This window comes from Sminthopsis crassicaudata, chromosome 2 (genome assembly GCF_048593235.1).
Source record: "Sminthopsis crassicaudata isolate SCR6 chromosome 2, ASM4859323v1, whole genome shotgun sequence".
NCBI classification, from domain to species: domain Eukaryota; kingdom Metazoa; phylum Chordata; class Mammalia; order Dasyuromorphia; family Dasyuridae; genus Sminthopsis; species Sminthopsis crassicaudata.
Window position 1 is genome coordinate 544,183,523 of NC_133618.1, and position 21,614 is coordinate 544,205,136.

The window sequence follows — 21,614 nt, forward strand, 5'->3', positions numbered from 1 at the left end:
GTAATACTATGCATCTGAATTTATGCATGTAAAAACTCTCTCTCTCTCTCTCTCTCTCTCTCTCTCACACACACACACACACACACACACACACACACACACACATACATACATACACATACATACACACGCACACCCCTTGATCTATAAGATCCTCTATTAAAGTTAGGAAGGGTTTGAGTACAGACTAGGTAATGGAATAGACATATATCATCTGAAGACAAATCTAAAGTGCAGAGAGTCTAATAACTATATGGTAATGGACTGTCTTGACCACAGCAACTCATGAAATTGTCTTCTAAGATGTGAAGAGGTTATAATTTGCACTGGCAAGTTCTGAGAAAATACTTTTCCTCTACCTTTGGGCAAGAAAGTTCTTACAAGTCAAGCAAAGATTCAATAATTTATTTACACAGCTATCAAAATACAAATAGTTTTCTATCAAGGTTTTCTTTAATCGTCAGTGTTTCAATATTACAACCAAATCCCATTTGGATGACAACTTTAAAAGATTTGTAAAGTATTACATATACAAATGATGAGGTAACAGGGAACCAAATGATGAGGTAAATACCTAATGATGAGGAATATACCTCAATAGGATTAAGATTAACTGAGGTCTAGTAGAAGGATTGGGGTACAGTGAGTCCAACAGAGCTCCCCTGCAACCCCTTAGGATTCGGCAGAAGGATACAAAGTTAAATCAGGTCTAGTGGCAGCGAGAGTCCCCTGTAAATGAATTTACAGGCCCGAAAACCTAGATTGATAAAAAGAGGTTTATTGCAAGGTTTGGAAGCAAGGTTAAAGTCTGGTTAAATCTAAAGATAGAGGAAGATACACAGCCAGAGGTAGCGGGACAGAGAGTCTCTGATGCAAAGCATGTTTGCTGGTATCTTTCAACTCTCTGCCAAGGGATGATTCCATCTTGGCTGTTTTATCTGCTTGAAGGGGCATATGGGTGGAGCCCAGGTTGATTCCTTGATAGCCAGAACCCACCAGGTGGGGGTTGGGCTGCCTGAGCAGATCATTAGAATGGGGGCTGAAAACTCACCAGCTCAGATCTGGTGGGAGCTGGATATAGCCTAAAACTGGCTTGACCAGATCTTGAAAATCAAAGATCAGTCCCAAAGGAAGTTGTAGATCAGACAAGAAATCTTAAAAGGGCTATTGCCCCCATCACTAACAGTGATGGTGATGGTAAGGAGATGGGATTTTTATTTTGTTGTTTTAATCTCTTTTGGCAACTCAGTAAGATTGAGTTGCTAAAAAGGTTTTGACCTGAATTGTTACAGGAAGTTTTCTCTTCTAGTAGTTTGCTTTAATGAATAAAATTATAGGCCCAGTCCTTATTCCTATGTTTCAAGAACTCTGCTTAAAACTGAAGACAATATGCTTGCATTGAGACAGTGGCCATTCAAATCATTTCATCTTTTTGGATTTTACATAAATAATATAGAAAAATGAAGGACCTGGAATAGACAACTTAAGGTCGTTTTTTGCTAAAGTATTCTAATCCCAAATAACAGAAATCTAAATTAAAAATTTATTCAACTAGATTTCCCTTTAGAAGTTACTATCATTTCATATCTTTAAAAAGGCACTATAATTGAAAAGCCAGAGCAAACTAAATTTTATTAAAATAGATACAAAAAAATCTAAAAAGCATTTATAATCCAACTATGTGTCTAAACCTTGTGAATGATTAAAAAAAAGTCCAAATTATTTAACTGTGCTGAATTTTTATATTAAATATGAATACATGGGCCAAGGTCTTAGGAAATTTTTAATTATATATAGATGTTCTTTATAATGTTCGGATCTGATCTGGAAGTCTAATACTTCATTATCATTAACATTTACTAGTAATAATATTGGCTACAGCAAATCCCTTTTAGCACATTTTTGTTACTATCTATATATTATTATATTAATATATTTTATAAGTGTTATTTTTTTCAAATTTCTACTGTCAATAGTTACAAAGTCTACTTCCTATATCATCCTAATCCACAGTTTTTCTTTTGTTTGTTTTTGCTTTGCTTTGCTTTGCTAAGAAAGAGATCAATTAGGATCTAATCTATGATTTTAATAATATAGTGAACTCTCAGGAAAAGAAGTTCCCTTTAGCAATACAAGCTGATACCTTTTCTGCAATTTGTAACTTTAAAGTCAGGGTTCTTAATCTTGGATCCAGGACTCCAAAACTTCATAGGGATCCATAAATTTGTGTCTATGTGACATCTCACTGAGATTTATCATTTCCTTCTGTTTTGAAGGTAGAAAACAAAGTTATCAATAGAATTCACAAATATTTTCATCTCACACTACAAGTGTTGTAGATATCAAAATCTCTTTACTACTTATAAATTACTGTAGTTATAAGATCTGCCACTAGATATGTTATGTGACAATAATTTTTTTTCCTTAGCATTTTGTTAACTGTCAGTTCAGTAATTTTTCATCACCTCCAAGTCTTTGTGACTCCATTTGGGATTTTGTTGGCAAAGATAACTAGAGTGGTTTGCCATTTCCTTCTCCAGCTCATTATAAGGAAGTGAGGCAAACAGGGTTAACTGACTTGTCTAAGTTCAGAAAAATAGTGTTTAAGGGTGTATTTGAGAAGATAAGAATTCCTGATTCCAAGCCCAATGCTCTATCCCTTGTATTACATAGCCACTTAACTGTACTTCAATATAAGCGGTTTCCTTTGTTATCCTGCTTATTTTATTTTATACATTAATATATATATATATATATATATATATATATGATTTTGAGGCCTCTACAGGATTCCCCAGACTACCAAAAGGATCTATGCCTCAAATTGAGCACAAACCTCTACCTCCAAGAGATACCTGAGACATTAAGATGTTTGGTGACTTGTCCAGGTCTTCCTGCTCTTTCCCTCCCCTCTGCCCCTCTTTACTTTGCCCAAATATATTAACTTTACATAGCTCAAAAAAATAGACTAATGTATAAAAATGTCTAGGTGAAGTTAGTGGACTTCAATGGGCTGAATGAGTCAATAGTATGACATGGTAAACTCAGAAAGTTAACATGACATAAATCTCACTAAGAAAAGCAAAATACAAACAGAAAACCAGTGAGATGTTCTGTTTTTCTCATTTTAGGAAAGGCACTTACAAAATGGAGAACATCCAAAGAACTAAAAATGTGAGTGGATTACAGATCCATATCCAAGGAAGTAGAAGGAACTGAAGAAGTTTACTTGGAGAAGTAAGGACTGAGTTTTCAACATCTTGAAATGAATGGAAGAACAAAAAGTCTAAGAGGACTGTTGGAACTTGACTACTGAAGTAAACAAGTCTACAAATAAACAGAGAAAAATCATATATAACAAGACAAAAACAGATGATAAAGATGGAGAAATAGAGATGATAAAGTGTAGAGACAGATCGATCAAAACTTAAATAAAAAGTTTAGATAAGATTGATATATGGATGGATGGATGGATGGCTGGATGGATAAAAGACAGAATTTATTAAATGCTTACTGTGAGCCAAGCACTGTGCTAAATTTTGGAAATAAATCTTCCTAACAATTAAAAGACATCCAATCATGGGATAGGATAGGTTGTCTTGGATAGTCTTTGATTCCCTAATGACCTCTTTGGGGAGATATCATACAAGAGATTCCTGTTCATGTGAAGGATAGGCTAGGAAATTTTAAGTCCCTTTGAATTCTAATATTTTATGATCTCCTAAGATTCCTTCTAGCTTCAAAATCTATAGTTCCTTTGTTCAACCCTGACACTTCAAAGGTCAGATTCCAACAATAGAAACCGAAGCTGAATAATTCACTGGAAAATCAAACAGAACTTTGGAATTTTTAAGAAAAGATTTTAAAAGAACAAGCAAATATGCAAAATTCTATCATGAATACTTAATCAAGAGCCCCCAAAACTTTTTGCTTGAAGAACCAATATTTGCAAACCACTAACAAGCCTTTTTTGTCACACCTCAGAGTGTGTGAGATATATCACCTTCAATAGCATAGATAAATACAGCAGCCTCTTCTCTGAATTCCCCATTTTTCCCCTAATTTATGACATATATTTGTTAATCTGGTATCTCAACTTCTAAGAGAATTAATGTGTTTAAGAATATTTTTTTAAACACTTGCTATAAAGCCACCTCCAAAGGGCTTCAAGAGCTGGGAGGTCAAAATGTACAAACAGAAATGGTCTTACCCAAAAAAGATTTCAATTTTGGGCAATGATTAGATAGGTAACTGTTCCACAGTCAGCAATAAGAGATACCTCACTCTCAAATACTCTTTTTTTTTTCCCCTGTCACAAGGAATAAAACCTACTGTCAGTTTCCTATTATTTTCCAGCCTATCAAGCAGCTGGATGAATCCTTTGCTCTATAACTGGAATACCTCTGGTATATACAGGTAGCCAAAAAACCTAATGAAGTAAATACTGAAAATTCTTCAGGTAGAGAACTTATTTTAAAAAGTGATTACCATTTTCACTCTAGCCATTTCCAAGCCAGAATATGATGGAAATAAGCCAGGGAATTAAATTCAACTTGTGGAGTGGTTTTTGGAAAGAAAATTTTAAAACCCTTTTATATGCATTTAAAATGTGATTTTTACAGACTATCCTTCTCTAACAGAAACAGGGAGGTAGAAAGAGTAGAAGAGTGAAAACAACTCAAGTTAAAGAAAGGACTAGACTGCAATTAGATGGTCGGAAGTTACAAGTCAAACTCTGTATCTCCAATGTTGAGGAAAGAACATCAGGCTTTTCCCCAGAAGGATCATAGTTCTCGGCTATCTCATCCCCACTCCCCACTCCCTATTTTTCTCCTACACAATCATTTTTGGCAGCTTCTTTCAGAAATCACCGTGGTTCCCTATACTGCTTGTAGAGCCCAATAGGACATAGATGGTGTAGTATGAAGAATATCATATTAAGAATATGAAAACTTGGGTTCCAGTCCCAATAGCTGTTTATTGTTAGGTAAGTCTCTTAATCTCTTTGTCTCATTAATCATTTGTAAAATGAGGATTTGGACTAAATGGTCCCTAAGCTCCTTTCTGTCTCTATGATCTCTGACCCTGGACCTTCCCTTGGGAGAGGAAGAATAATAATCCAGCTGAGAGATTTGAGAAACTGATTTGACAGGAAAAAATTAAATAGGAATTCTTATAACTTTTTTTGAAGACCATGATATAACTCCAGACAGAAAAGACTAAGAAAAGAAGATAAAAGAGTCATTCTGTCCAACCTCCACATTTAACAGATGAGGACAATGAGCCCAAAAGAAATAAGGTGACAATAATTACTATTACATACTTTTTTTTTCATTTGAACCTGTGGTTTTATCAGTGTAGGAGAAATGCCATAGTGGAAACTCTCTTTACATACAGTCAACCCACCTATAACTTATAAGTTCCAAATCTTTTATCTTCAGCCCTAATCTCTTGAATCACCTACTGCTCACTGGACATCTTTAATAAGACGTTACCTGGCTACTCAAACTTCACCTCTACAAAACAAAAGTCATCATCTTCCTCTCAAATCTACACCTCTCCTCCTAACTTACTTATTTCTCATACATGTTACTTCTTATAGAATTTAAGCCTTTTATTGCAAGGAAATTTTTGTATCACTAGTGCATGGCAATTACTAAAGAAAAATGACTAATTAATGGGACAAGTCTCAGAGTCAACCTCATACTCTTCCTTTTCCCTCATTCCCCACATACAATCCAGCTGCCTACTTCTATTTATACTACATTCACACTATTTTGAACATTCAGACTCTCCTTACCACTCATAGTCACCAATCTTGCTCAGGTCTTCATATATATATATGACAACTTTTTAAAGCTGTTTTATTGTTGATCTTGTCTTTTTTCCCTTTTATGAAGCCTTCACACAGCTACCAAGCCAGTTCAATTCATGGACTATATTTCTAATTCTCATATACCTTCCTGCCTTGTCCTTTTTCAAATCACTCCTTGCTAAAACCCAACTCTGGATCATTCCCATCATCTGTCTATTTCATTCCTACTCACATGAAAGGAACTAAGGGAAGTTATAAAACTATGTTGATATTATTTCATCTCAAATAGCCCTTTATTAGCATTTTCTATTGCATTCATGATGACTGATCCAACTTTCTTATTCTTTCCTCAAATTCCCCATAACACTTCATCTTCTCAGCTGAGAACCTTGCCTCATTCATCACCAAAAAATGAGGTCTTTCCCCAAAAATACTGTCTTCTCATCTCGTCATGTCACACTCCCCTAACAGCTCACATATAAAAAGAAATTGCTCTTTTTCTTAACAAGTCCTCCCCCTCTACATGAATTCTTGATCCTATCTCATGTTGTCTTCTCCAGAAGATTACCCCTACTATCATTCCTACTCCTGCTCCAATCTTTAATCCCTCCAGAGTTAATAGCAACTTCCCTAAAATTTAAATCTCCTTACAAAAAAAGCCATCTTTAGATCCTCCAGTACTGTGAAATATTCTTCCTTCCCTTCTCGACAAAATAATTGGAGGAAGTCAATGCTTAGCGCCTCCATTTTATCTGCTTTTCTTCTCTTCTGGGTACTAGTGATCTCTTAGCATGCCAAATGAAGTCTTGTCTGGTTATCATCCTTCTTGACTTCTATAGCATTTGGCATTCAAAACTATCATCTCCTCCTCCTGGGTATTTTCTCCTCTCTGGGTTTCGTAAACACTATTCTTTCTTGGTTCACGTCATAGTCAGATTACTCCTCAGTCTCCTTTGCCAGGTTTTCCATCCAGTTCATATCCATAAAATGCAGGTGTCCCCCAAATTCCTGCCATAGGACCTCCTCTCTTTTTTTAAATTTTCTATTATGATCTAATCAATTCTAATTTGTTTAATTGCCTTCTCCGTGCAGTTGTCTATCACATATACAGTTCATGCCTTCCTTTCTCCCCTAAGCTATAATCCTACATTAACAACTGTCTAGCAATCGTCACATGGGCATCTTAAACTCACTCTGTTCAAAACAGAACTCATCTTTTCTCCCCAATTCTCAATTTCCTGATTACTGCTGAGAGCACTTCCATTATTCCAAGTCACCCTGTTTACAACCTTGATGTCATCCTCAATACTTCACTTTTGCTCACTCTCCTTTAACTAAACAGTTGCCAAATCTATTCTTTTCTACCCTTACAGCATCACTTGCATAGATCTCCTCCTCTCTACTCAGCCACTGTCCTATTTGAAGCCCTCATCACCTCTTGCTTAAACTTACTACTTGGTGCTTTATTCAATTTGGATGCATTGATGACCTATACTAGAAATATACTTCTTCATCTCAACCTACTGAAATTTCTCCCTTCATTTAAGGTCTTATTTATCATCAATATGAAATCCACCACAATTCTCTTACAATCATTTATCTGAACCTTTCCATTGTTCCTGTCCTGCTACTTTGTATTATAACTATGTGAATATATGTCCTATTCCCCTATTGGTAGCTGAGCTCTACAGAGTGGTGTGTTGTACTGAAATGAGCATTGGCTATGGAGTCACACTCCATTGGCTCAGATTCCAATTCTGCCACTTCATGCCTATGGAACTTAAGCTACCAAGCCTCAGTTTCTCCTTTGTAAAATGTGAGCTAGATGATCTTTGTGGTCTTCTCATTGATTTCATCAATGCTCTGTTTTTGTTTGACTTTACACGCATTATAACCCTGAAAAGAGTAGGTGCCACTAAGTTTGCTGAGCTGAAGTTACTCAAAAGCAAATCTCAGGATTTCTCTGAGTCAAATGGGAATACCAACACCTGCACTATCTACCTCACAAGCGTATTGAGAAGAAAGTACTTAGTAAACTGTAAGTGCTGCAAAAAAGTCAACTATTATAATTACTCAAGAACAAAAGATTCTTTTAAATGCTTATGTCAAACCAAGGCATCTCCACAGAAGAACTAGAGCTCTGGCCAGCTTCTGGCTACCCAGAAAGTAGACTCTTTTAAACAGGATCTAAGGCAGATAAATAATAGGTTTTGAACCCTTAGGTAGCACTTCAAAATAAATCAGAAAATTAAGCTTCTTATGTGGGCCTCAGAATAAACAGTAAAACACAATAATAATCTAGACTTTCCCTGGAGCATTAACCTGCATAACCTCAGGGCACACTTTGGAAGGTATTCTTATTTAAATCAACATATCAGAATATACACAGACACCAGTGTCAAGTAATTAAATGTCATGTCCAGAAGCAGTGAAAACACCCAGGGGAAAAAATGAGAGAGAGGATTTTAATTTAAGACATAAGAACCTAGTGCTCTGAACTTTGTTCAGAATCCTTAGGAAAAAAAGAATGTGGGAAAAGCATCCATAGCATCACATTCTTTACACATGTACATACTTAAACACCATGCCAGACAAAGAGGCAAAAATCTTTCTTCTGTTTTTCAAGCGGACACAGGAACTGAATGTTGCATAACCTCTATCACTGACCTACATGCCATCACTATCATCTCAGAGATGTCAAATCCCCATTTCTGTACAACAGCAACTGAGGCTGCTTCCAGGATAAATTCTTTCCTCAGGGAAAAAGCAGCAAAAGGCAATCACCAGAGAATAAGTCTAGTTCTCTCCAGAGCCTCCATATTAATCAAGTGATCATCAAGTATTTCATGAATACCAACTATGTGCTCAGAACTATACAAGACACTGAGAACAATAGAAAATTAATGAATTGTAGGATCTTTGGAGATAATTTAGTATAATCCTTTTGTGGTACATATGAGTAAACTGGGACCCAGAAAGATGAAGCCATAGAGGAGCCACCATTTAATGCTTGGGGGTGAAGGGAGTGAAAAATATGCTTAAGTTCTTCTACAAAGAATTCAAGTCAAGAATTTGGAAGTAAAACTGGGAACAGGGCTGGAGTTCAGATGGGATGCTATAATTACCAGCTAAACAGACACTAAAGCAATTTAATAAACGCTCTTTGATCATGAGGAAGTACAGCAATAAAGGTCAACCTTCATTCTGATGGCTACCCTTTGTGTTGTGGAAATATGACACAATTGCCAAAAGCAATTGTAAACTAATATTGGTGGGGGGGAGGCAGACTCCTGTGTGAGAGGACTGGATTTGGAGTCAGGGGCTTTGAGTTCAAAATCTACCTCACTCATTTAATATTTCTGTGACTTTGAGCAGTTATCTTTCTGTATCCCTTTTACCTCTAAATCTTTGATTCTATGATATGGAAAAGAACTAAAGCTATCTTTACTATAACTGTCTTCAGTGCAAGGCACTAATCCACAATAAAATTTTTCTAGGAGTTGGCCTTTACGCTGAAGTAAATTACTTTACCAAATATTCAATCAACATGTACACAAATAAAGATTTCCAGCTCCTAGAAAGAAGCTCACTGGAAGACTTCCTAAAAATTATTTTTGTGGAGAAAGATGGCTTCAAAAGCTCAGTCTTTTCTCCTGCCTTTGAAAAGTATCTCTGGGTGCTGCCATATTTGGATGACAAGAGAGTGACAATCAAGTTTTATTTTTTTAAACATTCTCTGTATTGTAGGTTTTCTATCCAGGATATGACAAGTAAAGAAGAATAGGAGTTATATGAACTCCCCAGACCTTGAACTTTTTCCATAACATTTCTGTCAACAGTTTCCATTCCAGAAGGAATTAATATTTATTAATTATCTACTTGCTGTAGAAATAGAAAGGGACATCATCTCTAGGAACTAAAATTATGGGGGATATTATTCCCCCAACAGAAATTTTTCTAAATGGCACTAGAGCCTTAGAAAAGTAAAATATATAACACACATACACACATACATACATATATGTATATATGAAGATGTATCAAAACATCAAGAATCTGACTGAAATTAAAGTGACTGTTAAGAGGTAAACAAAAACATGGAGCTAACATCAACTCTGAAAATCCAGTCAAAGTCATGACTCTGGGTAACCCATAAATAAAGTCTCTTATACCCAAAGCAGAAAGAAACAGATGAGCTTTAAAGTCCTTAACTGCTCAAAGAGTCGGTGATTCTATTCTGTATTCAGTATGACCTGTTCTTTCTTGTCTAACTAGTACTAACTCCAAAAGCTAATGGTTATTTAAAATGAGTTAAAACTATATTGATGTAAGAGAGATACACCATAAATCTCTCTCTTTGGTCAAATTGGGTTGGGTTTTTTTTTTCCTCCTGTAAAAAGAACTTCTGCCTTTTGAAACTTTTCATGTAATTTTTTTTTAAATGGAAAAATTACAGATGGACCACAGATTCCTTAACCATGTTTTTATCTTTAGGCAAAACATCTGGTTATTTACCCTCTATTTATTCTAATTATTTTAAATGGTTTGAATTGGTTTGTGTTTTGACTAGTTTTTACTAGTTAGTTCCCTTATTAGATATAAAATTAATAGGATTAGAAAGTTTTAGAGGAAGGTACCATAATTAAGAAGGCACCAGCTGGATAAGTTAGGCTATAATTCTGACTATGTTTATTACAGCTTCCGTCTTGTCTTGAAAATTGCTATGCCCAATAAAAAAATTAGCTTAAAAAACCTCACTGAGTTTTTCTTCTCTTCCCCTTAGGGACAAACACCCAAAAGTTTTCCAAAAATTGCTGCAAGATTTGTGGAAAGACTATCATAGGGCACAAAATCCTATATTATTTCCTAATATTCTTGACAGTCAAAGAAAAAACACCCCCAAAATTAGGATGTCTTGAGTTTCACAACATGCAAAGAACAGTTTTCAAATATTCTGAAGTCACAGAATGTTGCTCAAGCTGTAATACTGTAATACAAAAAAAGTTATTTTTTTAAATAGCATATTTGACAATTAAATCTACATGCTAAAACCTTTAAGACAAAGGAAATATTTAAGGGGTAAGGTTAAGGATAATTTGTCCTTTCTGGGCCTCAGTTTCCTCATATGTAATAGGACAACAATCCCTATGGTATACACCTCAAAGATGGAGATTACAGGAAAAAATGTAAATAAAATGCAAACCTCAAAGCACTACATAACTATCAATTATTATTATAATAAAATGTCCTTTTCTTTTGATTTTTCTCCTAATCTTTGTCACAGAAAAAAAAAAAAAGATTATAAAAAAATTTACACCTGTAGTGGCAAAATTCCTCTGTTTACTTTTTTGGATTAATCTCTTGGAACAGTCTGAAGATAAACATGTTATATGTAGATAGAAGAGAAAGGGAATAGATTTAAGGAGGGAAATGGTCAGAAACTTAAAATATGTAGGGGGGAGAGGAAATCCCCTACACACAAATAATAATTTCCCCAAAAAGACAACTCCATTTTCAAAATACTTGGGGGGAGGGGGGAGGGGGGGAGAAGGTTTCCTTAGACTATAGTGTAGAAAAAACCCAAAAGTGAAAAAATGCAAAGTCTATCTCAACCACCAAATAGAAAAGACTGATATAATCTAAGTCTATATACTTATTCTGATGCTGTAATAATTTTCATTATAGACAACTTCAAAAAAGGTGACTTCTTTCTTCCAAGACAGAAAAAAAACAATTTCAGCTTTAATATATTAGGGCAAATTTTTCATTGCAATTTTGTCTAATGAGGGTCAGCAAAAAGTAAGGAGTTAAAGCAGCTTCATAGCCCATGTACAATTAGTAGTCTAAAGCAAGATTTTAAAAGATGGAATTTTTCATCACCACATTAGATTCGCTTCAAGACTAGTCTGTGCTAGACAGAGAAAAACAGAGAAAATCCTCAGGTATATATGGTTGTATGCTATAGCTCAAAAAAAAAAAAAAAAAAAAAAAGGGTGGGGGGAACAGGAGAGTGCAGAAAATAGCATTTAGGAAAGCAATTGCCTACTTTCTCTCCTTTAGTCCCCAAGGTCCAGCACATAAACGATAGAGGAAGTCGGATCACCAGCCCCTCTTAAAGATTAGATTATTTTGCAAATTTAATGGTAATTAGGGTTAGGTTAGGAGGCAACAGATTAAAAGAACTGACCTTCCAAAATCTAAAAAATTCCAACTAGGGTGGCTTAAACCTTAACATTACAGTATAGCTCTTAAAGGAAAATTCTCTTTCACAGACTTTAAGCTGCCGTCCAGTTTATTTAAAGAAAACTCAAAACGCACATGCAGAACAGCAATACTATGGCAGTATTTCAACAAGATGCAAAATAGCAAGTCTGGCACATTTTTGCATACAAACACAACACAGAGATGTGGTTGTCCCCGGGAGATTTACCTCTTTTTCCTTCCACCACCAGGAAACAAGAACAAGATTTACTTAAAAAAAAAAAAAAAAAACATGGTTTATGAGAGGCAGGTCTTGCTTGAATCTTTGTGAGATTATTGATACAAGACAGAACATCTCCATTTTACAGAGTTGAAGAAACTAAGGCTCTGAGCAAGTTAAGTGACCGCCAGCGTCTGGTGTCAGTGACCACTCTTCCTGGTTAAGTCCAGCTCACTCTATTATCAGATGCTACCCCTCTGAGAAATCATCTGCTGTGGGAAATACGTAACACTTTGTCCTTAGGAGTTAACCTCAACACCCACTTTTTCCACCACCAAAAAGAAAAGCTGCTTCCTAAACTAAGTCAACTTCCTCCTTGGTCCTATCAACACCTCTAGGAATAACCGACTTCGTTTCACCCGTAAGGTCCTCCCCAGTAAACTCTTCTTTCCCATGAAAGCTAGCACTACCACTCGATGCCCTCTTCTCTCACATTTGTCACGGGAGACACCCAAGTTTCCCCCAAGCCTCACCTGGCAGACAAACCTTCACTTACAGAAACCCCAACTTCGAGCCCCGCCCCCTTTCCGCGCCTCCAGGAGCTGAATTGCAAGTCCAGGGAATTGGCCTTGCAGGGGTTGGCGAGGGCTGGGGGCGGCCGCGGGCGCTGGGCAGCTCGGGAGGACGCTGGAAGTGCCAACGGAGTCGCAGACGCGATTCCAAGGAGGACACAGGGGACGGACTGCCCAGGAACGGCTCCCCCTTCCCCCGCCTTTCTCCATCTCCGCCCCCACCCCCAGCCACGCTCCTAAGCAGCCACGCGAAACCCAGGAGCTCCCGGCTGCTGGGACTCCCCGCTGCTTTGCCCTCTCTGGATCGAGCAGTCATTGCTCCGCAGGGCAGCGCCGGAAAAGATCTGGGAGGATATTTCTTTTCCCACTCCCCCTTCCACCCCACCCCTTTTCGACACGCAGAAAAAAGCACCCACCTCTGTTCCCCGCATCTCTAGAGCGCCAGGTTGAGGTGCCCTACAGCCCGTACAAGCAACTAGCCTCCAGGCTGGATGGGCGTGTTCCCCTCCTCCCAGAGCCGGTACCTCGGGATTTCGGTGGGGAAGGGGAGAGGGAAAGGCGCAGTGGGGTGGGGCGGGTATCCAGCAACTGGACCGGACTGCTTTCCTCCAACCCTCCCCTTTCTCTCCAGCGGGTCCAGTAGGGAGCACCACTGGTCCCTGATCTGGGAGGCGGGGGGCGCTTCCGGCTCATGCCAGCTTTGGCAGCGTGCGGCAGCCCGCGTCGCCCCCATCTCGATAGCTCTAGCAGGGATACCCGTTCCGCTCCCCGCTTCCCGCGCCCCGTCGTCCTCTCCCACCTCGACATGCACAAAGTTTCCCAGCGAATATAGCTCGCTTCCTCCCCCGCGTGTAACGAAAGCGGTGCTGAAGATGCAAGGCTGCTAACCAGCTCCAGAAACTGTCTCCACACACAAGCATGCACACACACACACACACACACACACACACACACACACACACACACACATATACACCCCCAACCCCCACCAACAAGACCCACTGAAAATATGGCGCCCTCGAATATCTTCACTCAATCTTATCAAGGATCCCAAAATGCTTGCTCTCAATCCCCTAGTTCCCACAGAACCCGGGGCGCGAAATTTCAGCTCAGACAGAGGCGAAATGGGACAGGAGAAAAAGACAGGAGGGAGTGCATTATCCCGGCTAAAGCTCTCAGTTTAAACCCAAGGCAAAATGAGCAAACCGCACTTAACCTTCGTCCTTTCCTTGGATCTCAATGCCTCGGCTTTTGCCCAGGTCCTTTTGCATCCAGAAATGTGTAAGTGACAAAAATACAAAGTAAAAGAGCGAAGGAGAAAGAGGCGATTAGCCTCTCCTTAAGCTTTCAAAGCCCGAATCCAGAAAGGGTTAGTGAGATTAAGACGGATATATTCAGTTTCTGATGCGGCTGCTAGCTACTAGTTTGCAAAGTAGCGCTGGAGCGGGGATGGGTTGTGCTGGAATGAAAGTGATCAACCAGCCAGACTAACTCTCCCAGGCTTCAGGAGGCGGCAGCCAAAGTCGCTGGAAACCGGCAACTGGAGGGGGTCACTCTCGCCTCCGGGGCTGCTTTTTAAAGCCCAATCACCGGAAACCAATCCAGGAACAGAGAATTAGACCCTCCTCTGCAAGCAGCTAAGAGCCCGCTCCGAAGTCCCGGCTCTAAAGAGATCTGCAACTGCAAATCGTGTACTCCAGGTTGAGTGCAATGAAACATGCATATGCAAAAGACAGGTGCATTATTTTCATCTTTTTTAATCTTTTTTTTATTTTAGAAAAAAAAAAAAAAAAAAGCTTTTCCAGGATTAGGCGTCTAGGTAGCTTTGCATTTTATTTCTGCACTGGCATCACTCACAAGATGGGGAGAGGGTAGAGAGAACAGGGGGGGGGGGGGAATCCAGATTTTTCCTCTTTGCAAGAGGAGGGGGAAAAAGACAAGAGAAATTCCATGCAACGTGCATGCATCTGGAGGAAGAGGAAAACCCGAATGACCCGTGTGCCTTACCGGGGGATGCGCTCAGGGTTTCATTGCAGAGCGCCCGCCTGTGTGTGTGCAGTTGGCTTGCCCCCCGGTGCGTCTGCAGTCCGCTCTGCTCCAGCAGCCGCTGCTGCCGCTGCTATTGCTGCTGCCGCCGCTACCGCCGCCGCCGGCTCCAAGCACCGAACAACAGTCGAGAGAGAGAGAGCGCGAGTGCGAGCGCGAGGACAGGAGAGGAGAGGAGCGCGAGCCCGGAGCCCCCAGCACCGGGAGAGCAGGAAGCGCGTCATCACTCTGGGACGGCTCGGGCCTTTTTTTTTTCTTTTTCCTTCTCCATCCCAAACTGCACCGTGCTCCCCACCCCGCGACTGACTGGGGGCTCGGCTCGCCGCTGTCCCCGAGGCCCGGCTGGAACCCCCCTCATCCTCACTGCGGCAGCCCGGACCGTGACCCAGCAAGGCCATGCGGCGCGGGGGAGGAGCCGTCCTGCCGGGGCCGCGGAAGGGACCGCATCCCCCCAGCCCCGCCGGCGGAGTCTCGGGGAAGGGGCTGCCCGCTGGTACTTCTTCCATCACGATTCATTGAGGCTATGGGGGAGGGGAGAGCGACCCTCCGTCCTGCTCTCGGACTGCTGGCTGAGGTCGGATGTGTGGGACCGGGCGCAGATATCGGGCCTTGCCCAGGAGTGACCAGCCTCGGAGCCGCGGGAAGGAGGGGGAGGGGAAGCAGGGTCTAGACCACTTTGCAGCTCGGTGGAATGGAGTGCCAAACTCGGAAGACCCGGGTTCTAGTCCTTCCTCGGGCACTTAGTGGCTGGGTGACCTTGAGCCAGCCTCTGAAACCTCTGCCTCGGTGTTCTCGTCTGTAAAATGGAGATAATCGCACCCTCCTCCAGAGAAGTGTTGTGAGGGCCAGAGGAGATTGTGTTTGTAAGGGCTAACCATTGTCCAGTGCACGCAGAAAAAGTGCTGGTCGACAGGTCGGACTTCGAATGAACAGTACCATATTATCTACTTTGTGGCCAGTCCTGTGTTAAGCGCCGCGACTACAAAGAAATCAAAAAACAAAGTCCCTGCCCTCCCTATCTGCTGGTGGAAACAGTATGCAAAAAACAAACAAACAAAACAAATAATTATACTCAAAAAAAAAAAAAAAAAAAAAGGAAATCTACAGGGGTAGTCAGTAAAATTAAGAGACTGAGAAAGTCTTTCTGTAGAAAGTAGAATTTTATGCTACCCATACTCATAGAAAGAACTGATTGTGCCCAAATACGAACTGACGCCCACTTTATTTTTAAACTTTCTTAAGGGCTTTTTTGGGGATGGGGGGAAATAAATGTTTTCTTTTGCCATGTGGGATTTATGGAAATGTTTTGCATAATTTCACATGTGCCTTCTTAATGATGGGGGGAGGAAAGGAGAGAATCTGGAACTCAAAGTTTTAAAAACAAAAGTTGTTTTACATGTAACTGGGGGAAATGAAGTATTAAAACACCAAAGTATATTTTTACCTGGAACTGAAGAAAGCTGAGAGGTAGAGAGGGGAGGGAAAGGATTCCAGGCTTGGGGGCAGCTGGAGAAAAGTATCTTTTTTTATAGCCTGAGCTGTGGAGTGGCTTGTTTAAGGAACGGCAAGGAGCCCAGTGTTACTGTATTAAAACAGAGGGACGTGTAAGATCTAAGAATGCTTGAAAGGGGCCAAGTTATGAAAGTCTTTGAATGTCAAATAGGATATTATATTAGTGGAAGTAATAGGGAGCCACTGAGGTATGTAAAGGGGGAGGGGGAAAAGAAAGGGATAAGTTCAAGCCTTCTTATTAGGAAGAAGAAAAAATTAAGGTGAGAGAGGTTAATTTGTCCAGACTCACACAGCTAGTGAAAGTTTACGGCAGAATATGAACTCAAGATTTTCCTATTCCAGGTTCATTATTTCATTCATTGAATCACCTAGATGTCAGGAAGCTGAACTTTATTGCAGAGAAGGCTTGGAGGGAGTCTTTTTCACCTCCTTCCTCTAAAAGGATGAGAAAAATATATATTCCATATTTTAAAGTTTTCTCTCTTCAGCATATCTAATAATAGCCACCATTGCTAAAACACTAAAATATACAAAGTACTTTACAGATATTATTTCACCTGAGAAATCCCTGGATTTTTTCCTTGAAAAGGTAGTTGTGCATTTGGCATTGTAGTTGCTCTGTTATAAAAGGATATTAGGATAGAATTCTCTTAGGTGTAAAGAAGTAAATCATCTCTCTTTTTTTTTTTTTCCCCCCTCTCAAATGAAACAAACTCTTATCAGGTTAAAAACTGTGTTTAGGGTATAACACTGATGGTTGCAATTATTTGAAGTGAGTAGCTTTTGTGAGATGACTATCCCAGATGGCTATTATCTAAAACCAGTGGATTATTTTATTTCCTAAAAGGGTATTAAGATTTATTTTCCCAGTCTGATAAACCTGGTTTAATTATAAGACCCAAAGCTCCTATAACAGTCTTGAAGTATACTTCCTGCAGAGCACTGACTTTAAAAGAAAAAAGGCAAGGTGTGGGAACTGATTGCTTAAACAGTTCCATAAGATGCCCTAAAAGAGTAGACTGTCAGCAAAAAGTTCTTGGTTAATTCCTATAAAATGTCCTCCCTTTCCTGTCTTCCTTTTAACTTTTGCTGGGTTAACAGTATAAATGATGGTGGCACCATGACTGGAACATCAAGGTTTAAGGAAGCTATTGACGTTAGTAAGAAAATAGTAGGCTCATTAAATTAGTATCTTTCAAGTTGTCTATAGATGTCCTAATGGAATGAAACCAACTTCTTGCTTAAAAACAGCAAAGAAGCCTTTTTTATTTGTTGTGTATGCTTTACTAAGATAGAGGAATTCATAGCTTTGCTACTTCCTAATCTCTTCAGTTCTTTAGTTTCCCCAAAGTAAAATGAGGAAGTTAGACTATATTACTTGTAGCTAATCACTGTGAATAGAGAAAGGGAAGGAAGCAGTATCACAAAATACATACACAATTGTAGATTTCAAGCTGGAATGAATCTTAATCCAACTCCCTCATTTTACAGATGAGGAAAATTAGGCAGACAGAGAGGCTAGCCTAGGGTCACATAGATAATAACTGTTGAAGATAGAATTTGAACTCTGTTCTTGACTTTTAAGTCCAGAGCTCTCACCCACTGTTTCCCTTAAGATCTTCACAGACAGTTAATCTGGGAAAGGATTTAAACTTGTTTTCTGATCTGGTGTAGGACTATTCTTCCACCCAGATGCCTCAAATGTTCTGGGCAGGCAGTAAGATGTATAGTAGAGGGCGTCCCTTTTTCCTTCTCTGTCAGGGTACTACTGTAGATAGAAAAAGGCTGAAGCCCGAGAAGAATTCACCAGGTATGTATGTAGTTTTGTTACATGCGAAAGCCCTCCACCTGGTATTTTCCTCTGTTATTCCTTGTCTTTTTGTTATCTGGGTGCTTGAGTTATATTTATATACTAGAATTTGCATTGTTGGCACTCTGGGCAAGATCACAGTTACCTAGTCCTAGTTTTATTTCCAGCTCTAAGGTCCTAATAAGCTCCAAATCCTATGAGTCTTGGGATTCAAATGTACCTAAAGTATTATTTTTCTTTCTACTATGTAGACTATCTACTATATAAATCTTTTGAATAGTTTACTCATCAATACCTATATCTCAATCCCAAATTTCAAAGCCTGTGTTCCAGTTATCCATTACCTGCAAAACAGCACTAACTGGTCTCATCCTGACTTTCTAATACCACCAGTCGAACTTGTAATTCTGTCATTCATTGATTAGGGTAAATCTTGCATGTCTACTATGTGCAAGACATTATGCCATATATTCTATGAGATTGCTGGGCTAAGAAATATTTGCCAAGAAACAAAATTTTCCAATTAACAAATACACTTATTTTTCCTTTTCCATTAGATTTTAAATTCATACAGGACTGATATCCTAGCCCACAATCATAAAGCTTTGCAAAATGTCCGTTGTTGTAAAGACAATAGATAGTTCATAAGTCAAATAACATCATCTTGTAGAATTGCTATTTATCATTTATATCTTAGTTCATGAAAATGCTTTTAATAAAAAGCACAGTAATAGGAAGCCATTCTCCCTTTGTTTAATTCAGCTAAGCAAGCATCTCAAAATAGCTGCATCCCAGCTGACTGCTGAAATTCCCCATCTTGGTTAAAAGCTGAGTTTATGGGTGAAAATTCTCTTGAGGTAGAGGGATGGTCATTAAAGGGGATGGAAACTGGACAGAGCCATGGAGATATGGTTTGAAAATAGCAGCCAAATCCTAGGCAACCATTAATTATATCTACTTTGTTGCTTGAGATCAAACATTATTTTACCCCTTTTTCCTCCTGCCACCCTCCAAAGATGTTACTTGGAATAAATCAACTCAAGAATAAATCAACTTAATCCATTCTAATTCTGGCTTTATCAATAAATGGACTAGATATTCATACTCTGTGAGGTTCCTTCTAGTTCTAAATCTTATGCTCTTAAAATGACCTTGGGCAAGCCATTTTTAAAAAGCATTTCTCATTTTCTCCAATACTTTGTCATGACTTCAAAACTATTTCTAGCTTCTCCTTTGGAGAAGCTAACTCTAACCATGCACTTGCCTACTCCTGAGTTTCCGAACAGCTCTTCTGATTGAAGTGAAATTGATTTCACCAGTAGCAACTGCTTTGAAATTGAGAATCATCCTTCTATAGACCTAGAAGACCTAGTTATTTCCCAAGATAGAATCAGCCACTAGCAATCACCATCTATGATGGCTGTGCTACAAGGTTCATTATAGACCAGTAGAAAATCTGACTCCTTTTAACAAGATAACAGTCATAGGCTTTGTCTCCACCCAGACAGAGGTTAAACATGGTGACATTTTATCTGTGGTAACTACCAGTATTCCCAAGGGAACAAACTGATTCCATTTCAGCTATTGTACTCCAGTCAGATTCTGAGAGATTGAATATAAACACAGTTCATGTGATCAAGGGGTACAGCATCTGGATGATTCAAGGAAATAGCCTTGCAGTTACAGTAATACATCTCCAACAGAAACATAGTTTTTAGCAGGCCACCAACTGTAATTACAAAATCAGACACAATCCTTTGGTGCCAGAAAGCCAGCTGCCAGGAGATTCTCTTAGGCCCCTAGAGAACTGCAACATTTATATTAACCTCTTTGAAATCATGCCTGGCTTTGTATTGTTTCTGGGTTCATTTTTGTCCTTGTTTCTCACCTAAACAAATTCAACTGGATACACATTTAAATATGTGCATTCATACTAAACATTTGGGGGGGAGGATATTTTTGCTTTATTTTATTACATTTTATGTCATATTAAATATCTTCTTAGAATTCTTTGATGTCATACCATAAACAATTAATTTATTTTTCCCAATCAAAAGAGATTTTTATGCAGTGAGAATGAGAATTTCTGGAAAATTTTATGTAGTAGCAGAATAACCCAAACTAGAGATGGAAATTAGGTATTTATGCTGCTATTTTAGTTTAATGTCTTTAAATGTTGTCTTTTCTTATTATAAAGTCCAAGAAGACATATTAACTTGAAGTACGGAATATAGAGGACTATTTATTATCAGAGTTAGAATAATTCAAACGTAAAGCCAAAGCTATTAACTATTTGAGCAATGTCATTCTTCAGTTTTTAGGAGAAAGGGACAGTTGGGCCTTTCTGTGAAATAGAGGCATACTAAGTTAATTTCATTTTTAAACCAGGAACAGAATAAAACTGAAAATATTTTTTATATTTTTATATTCAGTGAATGACAGATATTTGATATGTCAGAAAAATGACATCATTTGGTGATTCTTAAATGGAAGGGAAAATCATCTAATTTTTTACTTTGTTAAAATGGCATGTGGATATAAACACAAGTACATAAATGGTGGTTCCTTAAATAAAAAAAGTTCTAGTACTATTAAATTTCAAGTATTATTATTTTATCAATCTAAAAATATCTCAATGAGAATTTTTTTTCTTTTCTATAATATATGTATATAAATATTTATGAGAAGAAGCTTAGCCTACCATACAGAAAGCTGCTCTTAGAACCTGGAAGAAGTGAGTTCAAGTCCTACCTATGACACAGGGAAAGTCATTTAACTTCTCAGTGCTTTGGATCAAAACAATCATATACATAGCTCTCAGCTCTACTCCCCAGTGCTGCAAACCAGACTAAAATGTAATTGGAGAATACTTAGCAAAATAAGAGATACAATAAAACTGACAACATTACATCTTAAAACTGAGTCAACATGTGGCCTGCAGGGATCCTTATGTATGCATCAGTGGTCCGTTTCTATTTGTTTGACATCAATGGTATAGAGAATTCACCAATAGTTACAGATGAGTTTAGTGATCTGTCTTAGAGAAAGTTCCCCACACTGCTAAAAATATAAATCTGGACCAAGAAAACATACATGACCTAGACCTTAGAATTTTAATTATCTTATCAAGGTAGATACTCTCTTGAATGCAGAACATAATCCATCCACATCTACTATAATCTCTGTGATTGTTGTGCCCTGGCTAGCCTATTTAAATTCTCAAAAAAAGATGTGATGTATCCATTACATGATGTATATGAATACATATATAGCTACAGTTCTGTTTATAGTTCTTTATCATTTTGTGCTTCTTGAATTCAAATCAAATGGCTAAAATTTATTAATTTATGAAAGGTTGATATTTCCACCTTAGTAACTGAAACTGATTTGTAAAGGCATTGATGTTGCCCCTTCTCATGGCCTTAAACCTGGTAGGAT

General features: G+C 38.6%; 1 protein-coding gene across 1 annotated transcript in view; it reads right to left on the reverse strand.

Moving 5' to 3' along the window:
* Positions 1-15,702, reverse strand: part of TLN2 (talin 2) — a 528,019-nt gene extending 512,317 nt beyond the window's left edge. Inside the window, 1 exon segment of the mRNA XM_074294922.1 lies at positions 14,816-15,702. The gene's annotated coding sequence lies outside the window, so the exon portion shown is untranslated.
* Positions 15,703-21,614: the final 5,912 nt, after the last annotated feature.